The sequence below is a fragment of the Lepidothrix coronata genome, unplaced genomic scaffold (assembly GCF_001604755.1).
Source record: "Lepidothrix coronata isolate B3197 unplaced genomic scaffold, Lepidothrix_coronata-1.0 Scaffold124, whole genome shotgun sequence".
Taxonomy (NCBI): Eukaryota; Metazoa; Chordata; class Aves; order Passeriformes; family Pipridae; genus Lepidothrix; species Lepidothrix coronata.
The window spans coordinates 3813072-3827372 of NW_016690304.1; the positions used below are offsets into that span (position 1 = coordinate 3813072).

At 40.4% G+C, this 14301-nt stretch overlaps 1 long non-coding RNA gene across 1 annotated transcript in view; it reads right to left on the reverse strand.

Annotated features, from left to right (window-relative positions):
* Positions 1-2923: 2923 nt before the first annotated feature.
* LOC108502791 overlaps positions 2924-14301 on the reverse strand; it is a 142947-nt gene continuing 131569 nt past the window's right edge. The window contains exon 10 of the long non-coding RNA XR_001876625.1: positions 2924-3016. This is a non-coding gene — a long non-coding RNA (uncharacterized LOC108502791). The remainder of the gene's footprint in view (positions 3017-14301) is intronic.

Here is a 14301-nt window from a genome sequence, read left to right on the forward strand (position 1 = left end):
CCTCCTTCCACTCTTGGATGGCTCCTTCCCCTCTCACCTAAGGCACAGGATTTCTCCTCAGGCAGCCACTTGTCCCTGCCACTGAATAACAGTCCCCATTCGTGTCTCCATTCCTTGGGGCAGGCTGGGATCTTCCCATCCCAGGAGAGAACACGCTCCTGCAAAGCCAGCACAGGGACAGCTGCAGAGGATGCACGTGCTCACAAAGAGCCCCAGACACGCAGGTCTCCTGCCTGCTCTCCCAAGAGGAATAGCTGGGCAGGAGGCAGGAGCAGCCTCCTCAGCCAGAAGCAGCCAGTCATCCCTCTGGCACAAACCAAGCTCCCTTCAGTTTGCCAGCTCAGGCAGCTGTTTGGCAGCCAGATCCCTTGCAATGTAAAGAAGGGATGAAATAAAGCATTCCTCTGACATATAGAACCTGCCTGAGGTGGCGTTTTAATGAACAAAATAGAGGAGCTAAGTCTTCCAATACTGGATAAACATTATTATAAGAACTGAGTTGTAAATAAAGCACATCTCTCTGGTGCATCGAAGAGGTGAGTGTGTGAGTGTCCTGTCCCAAAACAACCTGTATCCAAACAGCCTGACAATCTTCACCCACATGCTCCCCTGTCCCCCAGCTCATGAACTTGCTTTTGTTTCCCAAGCACGGCAGACTTGGTACAATTTCCCAGGTGCAAAGCCCACTGGCACAGTAGATGACTTTCTAACAGCAACAACTTTAAACCTCACCAGCACAAACACAGCTGGCCTGAGCCCAGCTTAAATCAGGCTGGTCTGCAACCAGCAGCACGAAAAGGTTCTCACAACTGCTCTGCACTATCAGCTTCCCCAGCCTCTTTCACAAACTGATTTTCAGGATCTACAATTACTAAATCCATACAAAGCCTGTTGCTTTGCCATGCCTTGTTATGTGTGACAGTTTTCTGCTGCATCCTTACAGACCACAGGTACCTTGGGGACAGCTGATGGATCCTTGAGCAGACAGCCCGGGAAGTTTGTAAGGACGGTGAGCTGCACGTTTCCCCAGGGACTGTTCTATCCAGACTATTCAACAGGCACACCTGGAAAATACTGTAACCACAGCTGATTGTCCAGTGAAGGCTCTGGCCTTCAAAACTTTTAAAACAAAAAGTGTTTCAAAAACCTGACAACAGATTAGATCTGCGATTACAGTCCAGGAGAAACATCCCTTGTGCACTTCTCTGAGTTCCACACTTCCAAAGTCTCCAAGTAACAAAAGTTAAGGAATCCTTTGCCAGCTAAGCATCATCTCAGTCTACTTCACTTTTGTCCAATAATTTCTAGTCTTTAATATCCAACTATGAATCCCCTTCAGCTGATTTCCCCTTACTCTAAACCTCACAAGTAGAGAAGCATCATAATAATACATATTTCTATCTATTTCCTTTCTGTCTCCTGAATAATATCATCTTGTTTTACCTAGAAACAGATTTATTTTTTCAAATAAACGAATAAAAGAAAGCTTCAAGGCCAGTAAAAAACACAGTTTACCTAAAAGCATGAAAGAATCACGGGATGAAAGAAAGTCAGAAAACTCAACACAGTTATTCTAAAATTCTCTATTTCCTGAGGTAAAAGTTAGCTTTGAAGTTTGTTCTCTTTCACACTCAACTGAATTATCTGAAGTTAATAATTTCTAAGATAAAGATTACAATACTAAATTGCTTTTTTTGCATCACAAAGCCTTACTCTCAAACTGTTAAGTACGCAAGCAATTGTTTTCTAAAAGAATAGTCAATGATCATATGGTAATTTTTCCACTGAAATCACCTAGAGAAGCAGTTCAAGAAGCAAAAATATTTGCAGGGTCAAGCCCTGAACTAAAGAAAAAAAAAATTATATACAAAGTATCTTTTAGAAATTCATTGCAGATGGAGAAAAAACAAATGACTTTATTTGTTGTTTTAACAAGCCTGTTAATGTTTTTGCATCACATACAAGAAATAAGTCATGACAACCTCCACCTACGTGATCTCATTTCACATTTGCTGATGATAAGAGAAACCCAGGATTCCCGCTCATAACATGTTACACCCTGTGATGCAGTGGCAGTTTTGAGCAAATAATGACAACGTGGAGAACACCCAAAGCACGGCGGAGCTGACAGCAGTGCAGATGTGGATTGGGAATGTGGAAGCTGTGCTGCTTGTGGGACTAGGTTTGTATCAGTGCTCCCTGAGCCACATGTGCACAATCACATCACCACCAGGCATGGAAAAACTCAGTCTCAGAAGCACAGCTTTCACATTCACCAGGCAATCCTGGAAGGATAAAGCTAATTCCCAGCAAAAATCTTGTCAGAGATGGAATATACATAGTGTAGTTAGAGAGACCATTCTTCTATTTCCTACATGGGATTTACTCATGAAGTTGAGAGCTGTTTCTTCACCTCCACTGGGAGTCTATGTAGAGTTGATATCTTACAGGTTTAAAAAAAAAGAAAAAGAAAGAGGAAGGAGAAAGTTCACTGATCTTGGCAGTAAAAACTCATACAAAGACTGAATTTGAGGAATGAAAACCATTCTTCTTGACAAAGGACGTAAATGGTTCCTAACTGCTACACAAGAGTTGTATGTGTCAGATTTGTTAATTTGTGAGATTCTGGTTCTGCACAGGAATTACATTTCCCATATAGACTTCCCTCAGTGTTTTTACATAAACTTGCCTTAATTCTTTCCTGATTTTCCTCAAGCTTGGCTAAGCCAGAGCCCTTATCAATCCAGACAGCACATCACAATGATCTGACTCCTACCAGTTTTCTTTACAAGAAAGGAGAATCAGCTGATATTTACTGACCACTGAAGGACCAAATGGCTCCTACATGTTTCAGGTCAACATGCACAGGCAGCTCACCCTGCTGGCAGCTGTCACTGAGCAGGGGACTTCTACTGCAAAGTACCTTCAGAAGCCGGGGGCTCTGTTCCCAAAGCTCTCTGGGTCCCAGGACAGGGCTCACGCTGGAAGTGCAGGGAGGATGGAGCTCTGTCCTCGCCTGAAAAGAACACAAACTGTAGTGGAACACAGTCCCATAACCAGCATTTCCTGAGCAAGGGGACGAAGTCCAGCTGCGTACACTAGAGAAAAAAAACACTTGGGAGACAAAGTCAGTCATGCTGTTATCCTGGAGGGAAGTAGGGGGGTGGAGCTTCACACATACAACAGCCACAGTTTAAGAATTTAGATATCTTACTGTAATTTTTTACTCTGTACTTACTCCTTTGCAAACAAGGAAGATTTCACAATGTAAACATACGGTTTGCATATCTTACCCAGACTCTGAATTTTGGGTTGTCACTCATAAGAATTTTTTTTACCTGTTGCATCTTAATTCACTTAGAATTTAGAAAAGCTGCTCTGCTCACATTGGCATCTACACAAGTTTAAGGTCATTCCAAAGTTCCATCAAATTAGCACTTAAAAGCACTGTTGGCTTTAACCTAGTTTTGAACCATCCCAAATAGCTCTCAATTTAACCAAATGCCAAAGCAATGTGATGAAGTGGGTCTTATGACTCTCTAATTGTGCCTTATAGAGTGCCTAAAACAGCACATTTATTTGCCAGATCTCCAGACCAGCCCTGGATTTTATTTTATATTCATCCTGGGGTTTTAGTGGAACAATCCAGGATAGGATCTGGAGAGCTACCATTGTGGGTGTGCCAACATAACCCAGATCTCAGTACCTTACATGACTGCTGCACAGCACTCACCTTCTGATTCCTGCTTATAATCAAGAAGAAACACCAGCATTTCATCATCATTTTGCAAAGAGTATAAAAGGTTAATGGTCAGATTTAGCAGAGAACAATTATACCACTCTAAGAGATTTTTTCATTATAGGTGCTCTGAGTGACAGTATTTCATAAGATGTGCAAAGTATGACTCAAAACCCTGAACACCAACTTAATTTAAAGTGTCTAGATGAAAAATCCAACCGACAAGTGCCATTCATCCCAAACAAATATCTTCCACACTGTTAAGCAAATGACAAGATAGTAAAGCAAAATGGAATTTAAAGTGTTTTTGCTTCCCATTCTAGTGAAGCACAACATCTGAATCCCACTTCTGCTCTCTCCACAACTTCTGCTAATATACCATTGATCAGGCACTCCAAATAAGTTTAATTAGTTGCAAGTAATACATTCATTCACATTTTTTCTTCTTGGTTGCTGTTCATTTGGTCTTCAATATACTATGTAATATGAAATTACCAAGATATTACTTAACACTTATACCATAGAGAGAGGTGCATTAGGAAAAGAGAGCTTTTCAGAACTGACTTGATTTTCATGGGAAAAAAAACGTGGTTGCAAGAAAATTGAATAGGGAAGGGAAAATATTTCAGAAGGATTTCAAGAGATTAAGCCTGTGCTTTACCTTTCACCACGTCAGGCCAAGTCCTCAGTGGATACAAATCACTGGGGCTCTATTTCAATCAACAAAGCCGGTTCAGAAATTGGCCTTTTTCTCTCTCCAAATACCGCCTGCAGCCTGCATATGTGTGTTTGACTTTTTCAGATCTCCTTCTTCAAATTCAGCATTAAGAAAAAGCTCAGGGAATCCATTTGAATTTAGCTCACACTCAGGGTATTTTAGTGGATCTCAACCGCTAAAGCCACATGGGGGAGAGTTAAAAAAGAAAAAGAAAAAAAAAAGTTCTTTTACAGAGACTCAGAAGCTGGGTCTAGATGCCTTTTGAGTTTGAAGAAATCAGAAATGGATGGCTGGGCTCTGATACTCCCATAGCACGGCCAGTATTTTCAGCAACCATCCCACCCACAGACAAGATTCCAAGGAGTTAGATCCTGTGCATCAGGAAACACTGTGGTGTCAACAGGAGTGGGTGTGGCTGAGTGGCTTTTGTGACAGCCATGGAGCTGAGGAAGATGTGAAAGAGGGGGGTTAAACCTCATTTAAAAAGATGAGAAGCAGGAACATCCCCATCTCTTTGAATATCTTTTACTCAGAAAGAACAGCTGGAACTGCTGTGCTCTCCTCTAGTGCTGTCAATCCCACTGCTGTGTGTGCCCAGGATATGACTGATGCACCCTGACACAACACATCAAAATGCCAAAAAAATTTGAAGCATAGTAGTATCTTTCTCACTAACAATGTGACAAGATCATGTTATTTTGAAGTGTCATGATCTTTTGGGGGAAAAGATTGAAACATTCAGACGAACTTTTTTTTAACTTATGAACCAATAATTATGAAATTGGGCAGCAGCATGGAAGTCACCATCTTTTCATCTGATTACCCCACACCTCCAACACAGACTATGACCAAGAAAATAAATCCTTACATAATCCACATTCTCAATTATATCTCAGAAAATAGCATGAAAACAAAGTAGGAAATCTGCTGGGGTACTGAGGACTGGGGCAATGGGATTTCTGGAGGGGAAAAAGGCTCTCTTGCAGCCAGAAAAAAGCACATGGAAACATCTAGGTTATTGCTTCAAAGCCATAATAGTATTTGGGGTTTCCTAGAGGGTTAGTTTACCAGCATGCAACCTGAGACTCTTGATTTGTACAAACTACCTAACAAGGTATTCTTAAACATATAAACAAGCTCACTCTACAAAACTCTCTGAAAATGAAACAGGGCTTATCAAACGTCCATACCTTCACATGGATATCAAAGACCAAGAAATGAGACTGCCAGACTGAATATTCTTCTAGTAGCTTTGCTTCTGTAGTGGGTAGCTGAGTCTTGCACGTTTATGATTGTAATTTTTATGATTCTCATTTGAAAACTAATGAGACAATCACTCTGGGTCCAATACCAACACATCAATAACATGAGAAAACACAAAAGCCCATAAATACTGGTGTAGGCACATTCTCCAAGGTCCTGGTCCTCAGATGCCTTCTCCCTTGGATAAGCACCTTTAGCTTCAGGGGTCACCCATTCACAGCTTTGTTCTTCAGTAAGGGAACCCCCACGACCTGCCACAGTGCAGGCAGCTGGTGACACCCTTGGGAACGACAGCATTCCCCAAACACTCGTGGCAACATCATCATCCCATATCCTGTGCATCTGCTCCACTCACAGCCCTCTGTGGGGTGCACCACCTCTCTTCCAGAGCCACCAGCAGCACTTTGCCCTCCCACAGCAGGTCAGGATGGGGCAGGAGGGGCTCTCCCTGTGTGAGGGTCCAGACCAGCGACACCCTGCAGATGCTTTGGCTCAGCTGCTCTGCTGTGCCAGGGCTTCACCAGAGGGCATGGGCAGCAAATGGGCTTGGTTTAGCTGGCAGGAATGTTTGGGTCCAACCAGAGGAGCTCAGAGTATGCAGACTTTCCTTTTCTCTCCAGGGAGGGCAGCTGGACAGGGGGCTCAGCACAGGCAGAGCCTGCTGCCCTCACACTCCCTGCTGAGGGTACAGCCACTCCATGCCTGATTTAATCTGGCTGTTCCTTCTCCTGTGTGGAGGAAGGGCAGCAAACCACCCTTTTCTGCACTGAAAATCGACAAATATCACCTGTATTTATGTGTTATAAAATTCCAGGAAGCTGGCAAGTTTCTAGCCAGGAATTTCTAAGAGGCCCCAGGGTAACTAAATATCCATTTCCCACTAAGTTTCAGTCAGATTGAGACACTTAACTCCCTAAGGTCTGTTTGAAAGTCCCAGTCCAAAAGTAATGCGACAATGAATAACAGCATAAACTGTACAAGTCAGTTGAAATAAGTTCAGCCTTAACTATCATATATCTAAAGTTTGTATTAATAAAAATATACTTTAACCGAAGTGAGAGCATGCCCTTAGTGTTGGTATTATTCCCAGTTTCCAAAATAAAGCCTTGTAGCTGTGGTTTAAAGCAAGCGTGTAGAGATAACAAATTACATTCTAACAGTTTTTCCAGTCCCTTGAAATGCCAGACATACTCACACTGAGTGAAAAAATACTCTTTCTACTGTTTTTTATATATTGTGAAATGTTCTGCTTTGTAACTGGTCTTCTTTTATTGTCATTATTCGAAAGCACAGAGTCAAGGTACTGTGATGTTCTGAGGATCTGCTGCAGTGCACAGTGATTATATCTACCTTCTTCTGCTGCAATAGGTATAAAATAAAAGTTTATGATCTCTACCTTACATCACTCTCTTCAACACCACTTTACTTAAATCATGCACAGGGTCAGAATTTAAGATTGCTGAGGGAGAAACATGGATAGAGTTCTATGGTCATCTAAATTAATATTTTTTTAAGTTGTTGCTTCCTTGCTAAAATACCTCAGCAAAAAAGAATTGATCCAATTATTTTCTTAATGGAGATATCACCAATACTCAAAATAACAGTCAAAACACAGTTTTTCTAACTTATGGGCTTGCACTCACCACATAATGGCTAAAACTCTCTTTGTACCCCCTGTATTATTCTTACTGTTAGTACCCACGATATGGATTCTAGTAGAAGAGATGAACAGGCAATTTTGCTGATGATGCATAAAGCAAAATAAAACAAATTGTAATTTTCTATAACTGCAATATATTTGGTTTTGGAATGCTGGCTACTGTGAAAAAAATGATTTGTTTTTACCTTTAATTCTAAATTACTTTTGTTTAGTCGAACTTTCTACACAAAAACCCACCGAACAGGAAATAAAATATTTGCTTTTCTCTTTTCAATAGCTGTTTTATACATTGTAACTTCCATGGCAGTCATGTTTGCCATCATATGATCAAATCTTAATAAGAATGTATTTTTCACCCAATATAGCCCATAAAATCATGGGGGACATACAAAGTGGTTATAAGCACTTTGTCAAATGGTTCAAATAGCCTTTGAAAATAGAATGTGTTTGTTAGGAGATTAAAGGGGGCTGTTGGATAATAGTTATCTTTATCTAATAAGGTGAAAGGCTTTGGTGTTGAAAGCATTATTCAAAAAGATCCGTTCGATATTAAAAATCTTAAGATGGGATGCTTGAGAAGAAAATGATAAAGGCTTTTGAACTGCACATAAGAAAAATGAGCATGCTGTAACAAAACAAATAGTTTGCACAGCCACAAGAGAGAGAAAGAGAGGGTTTCACAGACTAGATTTTTGCTTTACCTGAATATACTCAGTTCCACTGAGGTCAATGTGACTCTGCCAGGATAAACAAGCTGAGGACAATTGGACCCTCCCTATACCAAAAATATGTAAGAAATTGTATTTAGTCTGGATGTTGTCTCTCTGTGTCTACTTTCAGTCAAATGTAAGATAAGGAATACATGATTATACAAGCCTTGACAATAAAAGAAATATGACAATCAAAATTACGTTATATGGGAACAAATATTTATAGAAAACAGTGGGAGGTGACATTCATCCATCACTTCTGTAAGGCTCACAGTCTGTATGACTTAAAAGTCAAAAATAATTTCAAGTTACTTGGCTGGGGAAGGAACATGCTATTTTCACAAAGCAATTCAACTAGAGAACAGGGGCTACATTCACAAAATGTCTTGAGTGTTAAAAATAGACTATTTCAAAGCTGCACTTCAAAGCATCAGGTTTTCCAGTGGAAACTGCAACTGTGATTTGAAAAATTCCTTGGTGTAAGGTGAATAAACCAATAAAATTTCACTCTCCAACAGAGTTGCACTTTTTCCTTGCACAGACCTCCAAGTCTCAAAGGTACACATTTATTTCTTAGAACAGCCTAGTTAGAGAAACTTACTGTTTTAGTTTTCCTTTCTATTCTCTTTCCTTAGAATGATCTTGAAAGTCACGTTTCTAAATTTTATAGAATCATAGAATGGTTTGGGGTGGAAGGGACCTTAAAGATCATCTGGTTCCAATCTTCCTGCCATGGGCAGGGACATCTTACACTATCCCAGGTTGCTCCAAGCCCCATCCAACCTGGCCTTGGACACTTCCAGGGATGGGGCAACCTGTGCCAAGGCCTCATCACCCTCAGTAAAGAACTGCTGCCTAATATCTAAACTAAACCTGCCCTCTGTCACTACATATCCAGGTTCCAGGCTGAGTCATCACTGGGTTACTACCTCTCTTTAATGCATCTACTATAATTATCATCTCATAGCAGACCTACTTCCTGATGAGGAATGGCAAGATTTACTTACATTACTAGTCCTAGAATTTTGCAGAATTTTCTCAGAGGGAAGACTCAGTTCTCTGGCTTTCTATTCACCTCAACTCTTATTTTCACCCCACGAGAGAGCCATTTGGAAGCCCAATTCTAAATTTAACAAAGCTAAAGTTAATTGAAAATAGCTTTTAGCCAGTAACCTGGCTCTTACAGTCCTTCTTATTCTCCAGTCAATTTTTACTTAAAATAAAACACCTAGGGAAATCCAAAACTTTCAAAACTAACAAAACCTTGTTTTCTTCTTACCTGGGTTTCCTAGTTGATAGGCTGGTGTATAAGCCCTTGCTGAAGCTTTTCTAAGGTTGAGGTGCTCATCACCTTTTCTTTGCAGTCTAACACAGTGTGTGGTTAGGTGGTTGTGCTGCATTTTCCCCTCCGCTCCCAAACAGAAAGAGATTTTTCTCCTCTCTTCCACTGTCATTCACGTTGATGAAACCAATAGGGATTGTGCTTCCACAAAATTTTAATTAAACTGGTGAAGTAATTCAAGGATTCTTATGGGGAGAGGGGATGCATGCCCACAGTGTGAAAAGACACACCCCTTCTCCACAGGAAAACCAGACTAACAGTTAAATCATAAAAACATCCTGAAGGAAAAACTCTTTGCAGGCCCTTTTTCCTCAAGTTCTTCACAGCTTTCTGTTTCTTTTTTGGATGACCATTTGACCTTTTTTTCCCTATTTTTTCTGCATCTGCTATTTTTTCCTTCTCTGTCTGTTCTTCCCTCTTTTCATTTCTCCCCTGTCTCCTTTCCCTGGATCAAAGTGGAAGGAAGGACATTCGAGCATCACTAATTTGTGGACCTATGGGCATTATATATCACACTGTGACAGATATCACAAGGAAGCAAACACTTCAGCTGCTCCCCAGGACTGGCTGCTGGGACCAGCTCCCAGCAAACAAGTGCTGGAATTTCCAAAAGCACATTGTCCTGCTGGAAATGGTGACAACCTGTCAAGCAGAGCCCTCGCTCACACGCACATGGCACTGAGGCAATTCAGGTTTTCCCAGCCCAGACTGTCATTCTGGAGAGGTCAAGAAAGTAGTTTAAACTTTCTGCCCTGGCTTTTATCAGGTTTATTTTTGTGTCTATTGCAAAACTGATATTTTCAGTACAAAACAGTGCTGAAATTCTTACTATCCTAATACAGCCTTGGAGTTAATTTAGTAAATTCAGCCTCCTCCATTTGGAACATACATCCCCAGCATTATCACTTTGTTTTTACAGGGCTGGAGCTGGTAGCTTTTTATATTTTAATTTTTCATGTCTGCACCATATTCCTGTAAAATTTAGAAATCTACAACACTCAGGATAAATCCACCTAATGAAGTCAATGGAATTCTGCCAGGTGCAAAACAGTGCAGGATCTGTCTCCTTGTTCTCATGATGGAGTGTTCCATCAGCAAGAGAAATTGCTGTCTAGCTTTGGCAAGATCACTTGGATGCTACTGCATATATAATATTCCATTTAAGATGACTGCAGTTTAAGAACCTTCATGAAAGATTATTTGCTTTAATTAATAAAACCACTTACATAGGTAGCTATAGCATATCTTCAAAGACAAACATAAAATTCAGTTGAAGTTATTTGCTGAAAATAGTTCAGGTAGAGACTTTCCTGTATTGCAAATTTATACAATAACTTGCCACAGAACTTTCTTACAAGGAGAGAATGGCACCAGAAGGGCGAGTTTCAAGAGTTTGTGGAATCAAAGAATAGCTGACACTGGAAGGCACCTCAGGAGACTGGCAAATCCAGCCACCCTGCTCAAAGCAGGATGCTCAAGGCCATGGCCAGTCAGGCTTTTAAACATCTTCATTTACTAAGCAGGATGGGGCTTCAGGGTGAGCTCAGTGACTCATGTTCTAGTTCTAAAACTTTCAAATGTTCATGTGTCCCATAAAAGACTAGTTTCTCTACTGACATTTTACATTTACATCTTAATTGAATCTCTGTGGCATCAGTTACTGATGATCTTTAGGGTAACTGTGAGCAAATAACATATTTTATCTTAGTAAAAAAGAGCAGTTATACTTTTGAAGGAGTGATTCATTGCTAAATGGGTTGAGTCTGTACAGAAAACATTCTGATGAAAATCTTTATGTATGGATTCCTATTAAACTGTATTTGGAGAAATAAATCTAAGCTTTCTGAAAAACAATCATAAATATACACATAAATTATTCCACGCAAAACAGAAGAGCTGGACTTTTAACGCTTCCCAAAACAACTTTCTCTGGTCAGAACCAAGAAACATTGCCCAAGTGTGCCCTTGTTTCATATATCTGTACCTTACTTCACTCTGAGCAATGGGAAAGGCTCAAGTGCTTCTAACAAAACCTCTCGTGGGGCTGTAGCAACCCCAAAAGGCAGAGAGTTTCCAGATCCAGGGGGTTCTGAGAAACAGAGTCTGATACACCAAGTACCACTGGGGAAACCTCTGCAGATCACTGCAATGACCAGAAAAAGCTGGATGCATACCTTAACTTGAAATAGGATTTTATTTGCAGAGATAACAGCTCAGGGACACTTTTTATAGAGCCACAGATAAAATCAGGGCTGCTGAGTTCTGCCTGCCCCTCCAGTACTGAAAGCTCTGGTTCTATGTGTGGAGCACATAAATGTGTGTAAGCAGAGTGTGCAACCCAGAGCTGACGTGTGCCACACTGAGCTGATTTCACACTGCAGAAATGCCTGACAAGGATAATAAATAAATCAGAACACATTAATTGCTTTCCCAAGTCTCCTAAAACCCATGGAACTTATTCCTGAGTGAGTTTGGTTCCTCTAGCCAGAAAAAAACAAAGAGCAGCTAGGACTTCCCACCAGCCATTTGAGGCTTCCCAAATTGCAAACATATATGAGAACTAATCAGGAGTATATTGTGTAAACAATTTTTGGAAAACTTTCAAAAAACCTGCAGGCACTGTGCACACTTCCCAAAAACTCACCTGGCAGAATAACAACATGGATTAACACATGAAAGGTCTTAAAAATACCTGAGCATTCAGCTTTGGGATCATGGCAAGTACTGCCAAAAATCAGGAGCATTTAAAATTCTCCAGTCAGAAAGCCTGGGATATTAGTACACATTGTGCACATATACATCCATATAGAAATTATATTTGACAGTGTCATTTGTTAGCAATACATTGCACTCCCTCTGACAGCTTTGCTCTCTCACACAAAGTTCCTTGTGGCATGGACTCTCCTCACTGTGCTCAGGAGAAGCTCTCCCCAAAGACTGGGCCTTGGCTGTAGAACAGCCATCTGTGATGTGGTGATGTACATTAATGCAGTACTGCTACTACAGGACTTGAATTCATGCTCTTCATAAAGTACTTATCATTAAATAACATCATTTCTTATAGTAGTACAATGAAATAAGATATTGAAATCTAATATCATCCTCCTAAAATTTATTAGAGTGCTGATATTGGTTTATGGTTAAAATTTAACATGACTCAATGTCTTGGCATTATTCATACTATTTTCCAATCTAGCAATCACGGGAAGATTTTATAATTCACCCAGAGGATTTATAGCTGGCAGTGGAGAACATTGATTTAAAATGCCTTCTAAAATATTTCAGATGTAGTTGTCCAATACAACAGGCTTTATTTTCTTCTTCATCTGTTGATTCTTTCTAGATTAAGAAAACCTGATCCTAGCTCTTAGAAACAACTCCATCCTAGTGCTCTCCCAGGATGGTTTCCTTCCAAATTGGTAATACCCTTCAGACTGATAAGTCAGAATTCTTATCATAATGCAGTGGAAAAAAAGATTCAGAACCTTCTTTCCCCTCTCTATATAAAGACAGGTATCTACTATAATGTAAATTTTCAGTTCAATGTAGTGATAATTATTGGCACATGATTTTGCCATGAATTATGCTCTTCATCTTCTTGAGGTGCTTTATCATTTCGTACAAAGTGAGTTTATTTCACCTCTCTGGACCTCACAATTCTGTCTGCTTCTTCTGCCCTAATAAATTTTATTTTTTAACATATTTTTCTATCACTGAGTGAAGAAATGTCAGCCTCAAGAGCTCTCATATTTTCAGAGTCCAGGAGCCAGATGGTCTCTTTATCTCATTGATGTGTTTCTTTCTCATCTGAGGTAAAGAAAACAACTTGCCTTTTTCTTTTCCTCAGCCCTGAAAGTGACTTCTTGAACAATTGCCTTTTTTTGGTTTCGTGGAGTGTTTGTTTTGTTTTGTTTTGAGAAAGGTCTTTGGTAATATTCTATTCTCACACATGATCTTTCTAAGCTTTTTTCATGTATAGGAACATTTGCCTGCTCCTTTTGCCTAGAATGTGTCTTTGTGCTCCTTGAGTACAGATCTGATTTACCCTACAGAGGTCAGCAGATCCATGCTCCTTCCCACCACCCGAGGGCCTGGCCCAGGGTCTCAAATTTGTAGTTACTTTGAGTTAAAGATGTTTCTAAAAGGATTCACTTGAAGGTTTCAGCACAGAAAAGTTCTTCATCCTTTTTTTTTTTGTTAGATGTCAGCAATTATAGTGAAATTCATGTATTCTATGCCCTTAAGTGCATTAATTAGCAGTAAGCAGTACTAGGTGTGTAAAGTATTGTTTATCTTTGCAAATCAGGATCCCCCTAATCCTCTCCTTACCCCAGATCCATCAAGCCTCTCCTGGGTCACTCTATGAGTATGTCACTGGATGAATCTGTGATCTCTGTCTTGTATCTCCCCAAACTCTGCCTATGAGTTAAAAAAATAAACTGTTCCAGAAATTGTTTGCTTCCGAGAAAAGTTTGTCTTAAAATTGTGTTGAAAAACTTCATCTGCTCTGTATTAATTTCCTGAATAAGCTCCTGAAAGTAAAGACTAAAAACCCCCTGAAAACCTAGTTTTAAATATCATCATGAAATCACAGAACCACAAAGTAACTTGAATTTGAAAGGGAATCCAGAAGAGCTCTAAGTCCAACCTCCCGCTCAAAGAAGGGTCAGCTGAGGGGTCAGACCAGGCTGCTCAGGGCTTTATCTGGTTACATCACAGAAGCTTTCACAGATGGAGACTGCACAACTCTTTCTGGGCAACCTGCTTCACCAGCCAGGCAGCCCCAGCCTGCATCCTTGCTCCGGGTTCTTCCTTCCCAGCTGTGGGATTTAGTTCTGGTTCCCTTGTGTGCCCTTGTTCTTGTCGCTT